General features: G+C 46.1%; 1 pseudogene; it reads right to left on the bottom strand.

The window, feature by feature from the left end:
• Positions 1–4,840: 4,840 nt before the first annotated feature.
• On the bottom strand, positions 4,841–10,387 carry LOC119276610 (annotated as a pseudogene).
• Between the last annotated feature and the right edge of the window lie 1,708 nt (positions 10,388–12,095).

The raw sequence follows: 12,095 nt of genomic DNA, 5'->3' as shown, positions 1-12,095 counted from the left end.
CTAGCGTCACGAGCCAAACTCTCCGCCTCGCACGACCTAAGAGGCGACGTCGAGTTAGCAGGTGTGGCGTGTCAGGGCCGCAGGGCAAAAGAATCTTCGCTGTCAGGTAATGATGCGATCTTCCCCCGCGTGGGGGGAGGCGCTGCAAGGACAGGCGAATCCTTCGCCCCTAGGACATCGAGTAAGCCAGCCTCGCCCAAGCAGGCTTCAAAAGCTAAGCCAGGAGCTCACCCAGGGATTCCTTGACCTATCAAGCGAACAGCGCCGGTAGCTCGAGCTCGATCGCCCCGAGGCGAGAGAGCCTACACCGTCCTACGGTACAGCTACCACGACAGGACGCTGTACGCCCCCAATCCAAGACGAAGGACTGCAGAGCGGCATTGTTCCGGCACTATCACAACACTGTAGCACGGCATTTTTACCTAACTACCCCTTGTAACCTTGCCTTCCTTGAACTATAAAAGGAAGGGGAGGAATCCACGAAAAGAACGGGCAAAAAACGAAAGAACCCAACATAGAGCCGAGCCGGACGAGCCAGGACACCCGGTCAGGCTCGCTCGCTCACACGAACACGCAGTACCAAGTACTAAACGCAACATCACACACAGAGACGTGGGATCAGGTCCCCCTCTCGCGAGCTGCTTGTATCTCCTACGAGAAGTTTTTCCCATCCGGGCACAAAGAACACCACCAGAACTGGACGTAGGGAGCCCCGTGGCGCCCAAACCAGTATAAATCCTTGTGTCTCTTGTGCCAGCCGTCCGGATCCGACACGCGATCGTACTAAATTTACTTGCTGACGGTATAGAACCCCGACAGGACGTCCTCTCATGCTATGGAGGCAGTATAAGAACAACACATGAGGTTGTAAGAGAAGGGTAAAGGTGAAACAATAAAAGGTAGATTTGATAGATTCGATCGTGAAACCCTCAATCGGCTGTGGTCCTTTATATTTATAAAGTGGAGAGGTCTTGCTCTGACTTGGGTCGAAACCCTAACAAATTCCATATTAAAATACAACTTCTACACGGATTCTACAGACCTAAACCGGTCTAACCGCCTGGACCCACTGATCTTACCGGTGTACCCGACGTGTAGATCTTCTCGTAACCATATCTCTCTCATCCGAAGTCTGAATCAGATGTTCTACATATGAACCTTGATCTGCTCGATGAAAACTATCCAAAGGTGAAGTCCAAGGACCAACCATTTGTTCAACAAATCTCATTGAAATGGTTGGAGTGACTGTTTGCTCAGTAGGCAAATACTACTACCTCCATGCTACAAATAAGTTAGTTTTGGGCTTATCCTATAAAGTCGACTATTTCAAACTTTGACTATAAATAAATTTTAATGTGTTGCGTTGTGAGATGTGAATAGTATGAATAGATTTATCTCGAAACATTGTTTCACAAAAGTATATTTTAACTATGTTTTAAAAATAGTCTACAACAAAACAAAGTAGTCAAAGTTGCATCTCGAAGACCATGTCGATGTTCAAAATGAATCTACTTGTGGGATGGACGAAGTATACTTGCAAATGGTTCTCTCTAATCTTTTTTTAAAGAAGGTTCTCTCTAATCTCTCGCCATTATTCTTGCAGGATCTGTACTGGAGCATATTGAAAGACTCGCCATTATTCTTGTAGGATCTGTACTAGAGCATATTGAAAGACGCTGGCACCTCAGTAGACTATAAGTTCACATCTATTGCCCTTATCTATTGCCCTTACCATGTTTTTGTTCAGGGTAGGCTGATAACTGATAATGTCCTGCTGGCTCGCACTACCTTAGAAACAAAAGGAAAGGTAATATGGGGCTGGCTGCTATAAAATTAGACATGAGTAAAGCATATGACAGAGTAGAATGGCCTTTTCTTGAGAAAATTATGCGAAAATTGGGATTCGCTGCAGCATGGGTTGATTTAATCATGAAATGTGTTTCTACAGTCAGCTATAGAGTGAAGATAAATGGAGAGTATTCGAAACAATTTAGGCCTCAACGGGGTTTGCGTCAAGGTGATCCCCTATCACCATACCTATTTATTTTAGGGTCTTTTACATCTGTGTCCCTAACTTGAACCCACTACTCACATTTGCCCCTAATTCGAAAGCCTGCTAAAAAATGCCCCTCCGCCGTTAGGTGCCCTTACAGAAATGCCCTTCCGTCCCGTTTCCGTCTGGTCAAAGGGGTTTGACCGTCTACTGGGCGTTTATTGGACATTTTGCCCCGGCCTCCATGTGCCACTTACAGGTGGGACCCAGTCAAAACATAAATAAAAAGGAAAAACTCTCTCTCTCACCCTCTCTCTGACACACTTACTTGTGGGCCCCCAAACAAAATAGAGAAATAAAAAAATCCCTCCCACCTCTCTCACCCTCTCTCTGTCTCACCTCCGGCGAGCGCCGACGGCCCTGGATGTGCGACGTCGGCACCAGCTCCCCACACGCCGCAGCCCTCCCTCCATTCTAACCTCCCTCTCCTTCCTCCCTTCCTCCCTTCCTCTCCCTCCCTCTCCCTAGACTGCGCCCTCGACTGGCGGCGAGCTCCAGTGACGATGATGGACGAAGTCACAACTCCGGCGACAAACTTGTTGGCGGAGAGTACAGTTCGGACGAGTGCGCTGAGGCACGTCCAGTGGTACCAACAGAGCATGCAAGGGTGGTCGGAATCGACCGCAGCGACGAGCTAGGCGGCGGCCGACGGCGGTGCTCGACGGACTCGAGAAGGCGGCCATGGATCCACTGGTTTAGGGGGCTGGGCGACATCTTAGGGGCACCACGAACATGACTGAGACATTAATTTGTGGTTTAGCGGCATAGGGCTGGCGAATCGACGATGGCGCTCCGGCGATCCGCAGACGAGGAAGACGGTCGATCCGGCCGCAGGGGAGGAGAGCGAGCGGGGGAAGGGAGGGAAAGTTAGCTAGGGTTGTCAGGGGCCTGCAGGCGTCATTAAGTAACCCTACCCGAGCTACTACGACATAAAGCTGTCGAACAGCGGCGACGGTGGCGCGCGCCGGCGCGTGCAGTCGATGAGGAAGACGATGACTGGGGGAGATGGGTGGGCCTGGCGCTATGCACATGGGCCAAAGTGCACATTGAACTTGGGCCAAAAGGTAAGCACTCTCTTTCTTCTCTTTAATTTCTGTTTTATTTTTTTCCAGGGGTAAAAATGTCAAACAAATGTCTCATAGACGGTCAAACCCCTTTGACCGGACGGAAACGGAACGGAAGGGCATTTTTGTAAGGTCACTTAACGGCGGAGGGGCAAATTTGAGCAGGCTTCGAAGTTAGGGGCATATCTGAGTAGGTGGTTCGAATTAGGGACAGAAATGCAAATGGTCCTTTATTTTATGTGTTGAGGGTCTGTGAGCTCTTCTCAAGCAAGCTGAAGAAAGAAGGGAGATACAAGGCATCCGAGTATGCCCTGGGGATATTTGTGTGAGCCACCTTTTCTTTGCCGATGATACATTGGTCTTGCTAAAAGCTACAAAATCAGGTGCCCAAAGCTTACAAAGGATTCTACAGCTTTATGAGGAAGTCTCGGGTCAGATGATAAATAAGGATAAGACGACAGTTATGTTCAGCCCCAATACAACTGAGGAGATTAAGAAGCAAGTACTAACAGAACTAAATATTACGAAGCTCGCTAGTAATGAAAAATATTTGGGCCTGCCAGTTTATGTTGGGAAATCGAAGAAACGTATGTTTGAATACATTAAACAAAAAGTGTGGACACGAATTCAAGGCTGGCAAGAGAAGCTGCTTTCCAAGGCTGGTAAAGAAATCATGATAAAAGCAGTTGCTCAAGCCATTCCTACATATGCTATGTCCTGCTTCGACCTGACAAAAGAGCTATGTGAGGAGATTTCTTCAATCATCGGGAGGTATTGGTGGAGTCAGCAAGATAAGATGAATAAAATCCATTGGGTCTCCTGGGAGAAATTGACCAGATCGAAAAGCAAGGGTGACATGAGATTTCGGGATATGTACGCATTTAACATTGCTATGTTGGCTAGGCAGGCTTGAAGAATCATTGTGTTTCCAGATACCTTATGTGCACAAGTACTGAAGGGCAAGTACTTTTCAGATAAATCTATCCTTAAGGCAACTGCTAAAAAAGGCATTTCATATACATGGAGGAGCATTCTTAAAGGGGTGCAGTTGCTGAAGGAAGGTCTAATCTGGAGGATTGGAAATGGTGATACAGTGGATATTTGGAAAGATCCGTGGATACCAAGGAATTTCACAAGAAGGGTCGTTACACCTCGAAGGGGATCCATCCTTCAGAAGGTTGCTGATCTCATTAATCCTAACACTGGATCGTGGGATGAGCAGCTAATTACAGAAACATTTTGGGAGGAAGACGCTAAATTTATTTTATCGATTCCACTATTAGAAGATACGGGGGATTTTCCAGCCTGTAATCCTGATCCCAAGGGGCTTTTTTCGGTGAAATCGGCCAATTCTTTAGGCATCAAAATCAGGGATCAAGTAAATGGGGCCGATGCATCACCCTCTTCTGATGCTGCCAGTAGCTTCAACTGGAAGAAATTTTGGAACTTGAATGTTGCAAATAAGGTGAAAGTGTTTGTATGGCAGCTGGCCCACAATTCCTTGCAAGTTAAAATGAATATTGCTAAAAGAGGGGTTAATCTCGATACTCTTTGCCCTGTTTGTCACAGATTTGACGAAGACATCGACCACCTATTATTCAAGTGCAAGGATATGCAGTTATGTTGGCTGCTCCTGAATATGGAGGAGGTGAGAGCATGTCTGGTATCACAAGCATCTGTTAAAGACATGCTAGAGAAATTGTGGAGCCTCCAAGGTGATGTGCAGCAGAAAGTAATCTTACTAATGTGGTGCTGGTGGTCTATGATAAATAAGATGAATGCAGGGGAGAGAAAAAAGAGTGCCCAGGAAGTGGTTAATGACGTCATGTTCCACATGCAGGCCTGGAACTCTGCTGTCCAAGGTAACACTTCTAAAGTTCAGAAGGACAGCAAATCAAAATGGAGAGCTCCTCTGGAGGATTTTTATAAAATAAATTGTGACGGGGCATTCTTCTCTGATCTTAATAGAGGTGGTTGGGGCTTTGTTATACGTGATTCTGATGGGCAAGCTGTGGCCGCAGGTGCAGGTCTGGAAGAGCATTTGATAAATGCACAACACTCTGAAACTGTGGCTTGTTTGAAGGGCATTGAGTATGCTGCAGCTATGGGCATTCAACGTATCATTTAGGAGACTGATGCATTGTTAGTGGCTAATGCAATTGGTGCTCCAGGCTTTGATAGATCCCCCCTCAGCACTATGTTTAGAGAAATCAGAGTGAGAATGCTATTTGATTTTGTTGAGTGTTCTGTTTCTCACTGCCCTCGGGCTTGTAATTCAGTTGCTCATACAGTAGCTGCTTTGGGTCTAAATTGTATAAATGGACCTGTGTATTGGCAGGACCAACTTCCTGAATCTGTAGCTTTGATGGTGTCCAGCGAATTGTCTGGACAGAGGTTCTAATGGAAGTTAATTTCCATTTCAAAAAAAACTTCTTTGCTGGTGCTGTTGTCACGAGCAGACTCTTACTACACATATTTCAATGCTAATTGAACACAAGAACTCGATTTTGCTTGCACACAATAGTAGGCAACGGATCCCTGCTTAATCATCAGCCCAGCATCTCATCTTCCTTTTCATCATTTTTTATCTTTCTTGATCCCTTCTTCTTCTTCGATCTCTCTTTATTTTCATCTTCCTTCCTATCCGAACTCTTGTTCCTCTCGGCATTCTTTCTTTTTGCTTTATTCCTTGGGCTCCCTTCCTCTTGGATCTCTGTTTTCCCTTCCTCTCCCTCTGCCTCTTCGATCTCTGTTTTCCCTTCCTTTTCCTCTTCAATCTCTATTTGGATCTTTGGTGCCAGGAAATATCTGATGTAGCCCTTCTCTTCAATTTTGCACTCGACCATCACAGGTTGCGTGGTGGAGAGACCGATCTTCACTTGATCAAACAGGGTAAACACCTTGGCGCAGGAGTTCATGTACCTCAGGTTCAAGGTCAATTCAACTGGCCCTCGCATATGTGTAAGGGTAACACTAGCTTTTTCTGGCTGCATTGATACAAACATGACCCATTAACTAGTGCAGATACGCATAGACGGATCTATTCTTCAGTAGTTTCTTAAAATAGTAGTTGAATGGCACAAGATACTAAAGATGTTACTCCATATGATGGAACCAATTGAAATTTATAGAATAAACAGATGTTAATTTGCACTGCAGAGTAGTTAACCACGTCACCAAGATTTTACAGTTAAAGGAGGAAATAAGCTAACTAAAAAACAAACATCTAATTCAACCCCATTTACCAATACCAATGTAATCAACCAAATGAAGAGCCATGTTCCGCTTTATGAAATATATGTAGCTTCTGCTCTAGACAAATTAACTTGCAAGTTATGCAGACTAAACATACTCCAAACACAGAAACCAACATTAACAAACAAAATGAATTAGCAACTCAACACAGTATAGTACAAACAAAGTGAATTAGCAACTCAACACAGTATAGTGAGACAACGAAATTCTAAGGCACTATGTATGCATGTTCGGCTACTCTGGTGCCTATAACCTAGGTGAGGAACCAAGAATGGACACCTGCTAAGAATCTACAGCACATCACTGATATGGTTGTTCACTGCATTTCATGTTACAGTCACATACAGATATTCAGAGGATGATGATATCCATTCCAATTTGAGGGGCTAAGAGGGTCAAACTATTAAGTACCTTGTCAGTTTTGTTCGGCACATGGGCAATGTTCATGCACCCACTTTTTCCTGAAGTAAAGAAGCTGATGACCTCGTTATCCACCGAGATGACAACTGCAGCAGGAGATGGAAATGGTTCAAGGTACATAACTAGAATCCTCCATGCGCAACAGTAACAGTTAGCCTTATAAATCACCAGGTAAATCTATGTACCATCGTCGTCGATGACGCTGAGGGACTTGCAGTTCCACATAAACTCCGCAGAGGGCATGCAGAAAATGGCCTGGTACTTCAGCTCCATATCGTGCCAATCCGGGATTTTGAGGCGTTGGCTTCTGCTGTCCACAAGAAACAAAGCCATAGCCGTAGTTTTAGTCTTGTCTGTTCATTTCCACAAACACAAAATCAGCACAGGGTCAGGGCGAAGAGCAGCTATCGCAAAAGACGTGCGGGCACTTACCGGGCGACTCGAATGTTATGGTAATGTCCTCAAAGTTTTGGTCGTCGACCTTGATGGTGATGATGTCACCATTGTTGGAGGCGCGGAGGAAATTGACCATGTCGGCGATTGCGATGCCCATGGAGCGGTCTTCGTCGCAGCGCTAGGACTGGAAGACCTTGGAGGGGAAGAAGATCGAGAGGATGGCGACGTCTTCAGTGTGCAGGGCCTCGAGCGACAAGCCGTTGCTGGAGCAGTCGACGTTGGCCACATTGACCAGGTCGAGGATCGCCTCCAGGACCTTCTCGAAGAGGCTTCCCTTCGCCATCCGCAGCTCCAACATGGTGGCTTGGACGGCCCGGCGGCGGCGTAGGAGAAGATGGGCGGGAGAAGATGGCGGCGTTGGGAAGAGGGGCGGGAGAGGACGGGAAACCCTATATCTACTTACCAAATAAACGTAGTACATGACAAATTACCACCACAAGATTAGGTATCTAACCGTCCACATAAAAGTCAGGCCCCACCTATATGCGTTTAGCAATTTAGAATAGCGTACGAAACTCTGCCATCGATCGAATAGTTCCACCTCCCCGCAAAAAAAATAAAAAAATCAAGCCAATCAACTACGGAAAAATAGCCACAATTACGGCAATTGATACGTCCGCCTCACAACAAACGGCTAAACTTACGGGAATCAACTCGATCTTCCTGCCTTTGCCCGCCTGGACGAACGTCGCAGCCGCCCAGCCTGTCCTGCGCCATCGCCGCCATGCGCAGCGGACGACACCCGCGCCGACAAGCTTCTAGCCAAGCCAACGCAGGTGCAGACTATCCTCTTGTGCGCAGTATGTGGCTAGTTCCATCCCAGTTAATCTCGATGTCTTTCTTCGATGTCGCCGTTCAAAGGCACATTGCAGTGAGACGTCGGCGCCGCCAAGCCACTGTTGCGCCATCGCCCTCCAGCGAGTGTTGGCCATCACCGCCTTCCGCAGCCGACGACGTCGGCGCCAACCAAGTCCTCAGCCAACGCACCTGCCTGCACAAGGGAAATTCTATTTAACAAATATGTGTGTACTTCATTGCTTCCCTAATCCCTATCAAATTTGCATCTTTATAACAATGTTCTTCACTGTTTTGCATATTTACAACAATGTGCTGACCAATGCATAATTTTTGGGCAAACCATAATAGATCTACCTCCTGTGACTTCAGCATGAATTTTAACGGTGCATCAAACTGGAGCCCTCCATCATATTGTTTTAACAGTATAGTATTCGAATCTGTATGACTGAATGAATAAAACCCTGTATGATCTATTTGTAACCCAGTCCAAAGAATATGAAACCAACTCATTTGTTTTAACAATATACTATTCAAATTTGTTTTAACATTCAGGCTCTATGGATGAATCTGTGTCGACTTGGCATGTAAATGAACCTATTCAGGACATAGTCAAACTTAGCATGTAAATGATCTATTGGACATAGTCATTCTCTTTTTGATAGTTCTTGGAGGGTTTTGGTCAAGGAAGTGAAATACCTGGACTGAGTTTTTCTTCTCCACTCTCAAGTTCCCCATGATGTGCATTTTCTTCCCGGGCAAGACTGCTTGTAGAACATCTGAAAAGGACAGAATAACGTCTCTCAGGAAAATATGGTGGTAACTGAAACAAGGCAGCGTTCAAATGATCCGAACAATGAAGTCATGATTTTCAGCACACTAAAAAGGCAACAACAGGTTTATGACTGAAATAAGTGTAAATCATAGAAGACCAGGACCTCTGTTATCTAAATAGAAGAAGAAAAGGGCCTTAAGAGCCCTTTCGCGCATATGTTGCACCGGTCACATTATCCAATGCATCTAACTGTGAGCTTTCTCGAAACTTGATGGTGTTTAGGAAATTATACAGTATTACAAGCCGAACGATGCAAGAATGCTCAGTGCAGCTCGGAGATAACTAACAGTAAGTTGCAATTGTTCATGCCGTTTTTAACTATAAAAACAGTCATCAGGTAAATAGCAACACTCATCGGGCACGAGAATTAATCGCGAAGACCTCACTGCTATGGTTAGTTATTAGCCCCACTGCCTCATCTTTTGATAAGACGATTTATGTTGTTTTTTGCTTGTGAGGCGGATGCTTTGTTGCTTTGTCATTTATTCATGCAACAGCTGAAAGTACTGGAAAATGTATTCCAATTTGCATCGCTTCACATGGAACTAATATCTGATAAGTGGAAGGACCTAACCATCACAACATGGCCAAGGGAAGAGTGTATTTAGAGCAGACTGCAGACATATGGGTACACCTTCCTACCTCTGTTTTTGTATGTCCCCATTAATCGTATTACAAAGGAAGTGTCCGCAATTAAGAATAGTGTAGTACCAAATGAGAGTACATGACATCATAGTTAAGGGTCTTCGTCATCAGCAGACTACTCATCCATCATGTCAACCTACAATAGCAAAGCATGTCTCCAAGTTGTTTTAGCAGACTTTGAACAAACACATGAAATTTAACAAAGTAGACAATTTGATGATAGCTAATTCTCTCAAGCAATTATTTCACTCAAAGTTCAGTATGCACACAAATATGTTCAGTTCATGCAAGATTTAGACAAAAAGCAGTCACATATACTTATCCTAACGGGGATCTCGGATTCCTCACCGTCTACGAACTACGCTGAGCAGGGGGTACCCATGGACGGACGTGGCGGCGCTCATTGTTGCTGGGACGGCGCGAAGTATGAGGCATCGATGGCCTCCTCCAGCCGCAGCCGAGGTGGGGAGCCTCTGCCGGATCCCTCCAAGGCTGCCCGGTGGTCGGTGCCGACGATCCGTTGGAGGCAAAGCTCATACATGGCAGCCGGAGCGGAGCCGTGGCTGGGGACTAGGCTGATGGCGGCAAAGGGGTTTGTGCGGGGCTGGAGAGCAATGGGGAAAAGGGAAGCGAGGTGGAAGCCGTAAGCGGCAGATCCGGGCTGCGTGAAGAGAGGTAAAGTAAGGGCGGCCGCCATGGACCGGCGCAGCGGCAGGAGGAGGTGGGGGGGCATAGATCAGCGGCTGGGGAAGGGCGGCCGCCATGGACCAGGCAGGGGTGGGTGTTCGTCTCGCCGCCGGTGGGGATGAAGTAGAAGAGGGGGCGGTCGTGTTCAGTGTTCTATGAGGGAGAGAGTAGTGTATAGCGAGGGAGTCGAGTGTTTGCTTCGGTTGTCGGATTTCTTTGTTTTTTTTACGGCAGGTGTTAACAAATCTGGTTTGGTCATATATCAATGGTTGAAAGGACGTATGTTTTGTCCGAATTTCGTCTGTTTTGGGTGGTAATGAGGTCGTGCCCGTTCGAAATTGTGTTTGCGCCGGCCGGGCACCCAACGCGGGACGCATCCCAAACAAACACCTCGGGCCCACAGCTCACGCATCACACGCAGCCGCGCCCCGCCACCCGCAGTCGCGCCGTTGTCGCCCGCGGCCGCGTCGCGCCGCCCGCAGAAGCATGGTCGCTGCACCCCGCAGAGCCCGCAGCTGCGCTGCCCCGGCTGCCACGCCCCGCTACCCGCCCCGCCGCCCGCTGTCGCGCCCGCGCGCACACCGCGCCGCCCGCCCCGTCGCCTGCAGCACCCGCCGTCGCCCTGTCGCGCCTTGCCAGAGCGTCGGCCCGCCCGCCGCCTCCTCACCTTGCTCCGGCCACGTCCCGCGCGAGCACCGCCCGCACCCGGTCTGGGAATGGAGCAGAATGAACGCGTCCGGGACAAAAAATGGGGATGCTCGCGCGTGTTGGGATGTTGCATGTGTCCTATTTATCCCCAAAGGACGCGGACGGACAGGATGGGGTGTAGCGTTGGATTTGGCCTGAAGGTTTTATAATATCTTATCATTATATTTATTCTATGTTGTATTATTATTTGAATTCTAGCTCTAATTTATTACTTAATATGATCACATGACATATTTCATGACAAAAGTAGCTGTCATTTAGTGGACTCGAAACTGAATGATGATAATGTAAGAAATCGACACTGACCCCACGGATTGTATGATTCTGGATAGACTCCCTAAGAATTTACCTACATCGAACACATCATCAAAACTTGAGCGCAATCGTTTCTTCTTTCACCATCTTGTGCACCAACATGCTTGATGATGTCCCTTTGTTGTAGTAAGCCGCATTTTTTCAGATCATTTTGTGCTCTAGCTAATATAATCTTGTGTTATTAAAATTGACATAACTGCGATTTCACAGGAGTGAATGGGGAAAAGCTATAATCATTATCATATTAGTTTAAGTTTGAGACAAATAAGGAACAAAGTAAAGAATGATGAATACATGGATGCTGACTGCTTTAATATTGTTGTGCGTATATTAGCATAGGACAACGTATAATTTGTTGGAGACATTCCAGTTCAGTACATGGTTTCTAATTTCATGCACTCATGGTGCGATGGTGGGCTATATTTTCCATTACACGGGGTGATTATTTACACCATAGTCATTTCTATATAGGTTGCACATGGTATTTTTTTTAAATGACAATGACGTAGAATGCATATGTAGGATTATATTCGACTGAGGAGGCAAATTTAGGACATGTTTTGAAGTAAGGGAATGAAGGTCTAAACAATATCTCAGCCATGGAACGAAGCATTCAGATTGCATCAATACATGAAACTTTAAGAGAGAATCATCGTCAAACAAAATATAGTAGATATTGTTTCTTAGTTGTTTTTTCTAAATATTTTTGTAACTAATTATAATACATTTATGTGACTGTGAATTTTATGTGAAGACATGTGTTCGGATTCACATCGTGGGCACGAGACACATTTAAATGGTTTGGCAAAGAACTCGCCATAAAATAAATAAGATAAAAAATATATTTTATTATAGATTATGA

This window comes from Triticum dicoccoides, chromosome 3B, assembly GCF_002162155.2.
Source record: "Triticum dicoccoides isolate Atlit2015 ecotype Zavitan chromosome 3B, WEW_v2.0, whole genome shotgun sequence".
Lineage (NCBI taxonomy): Eukaryota > Viridiplantae > Streptophyta > Magnoliopsida > Poales > Poaceae > Triticum > Triticum dicoccoides.
This window is presented reverse-complemented; position numbering and strand designations above follow the sequence as displayed.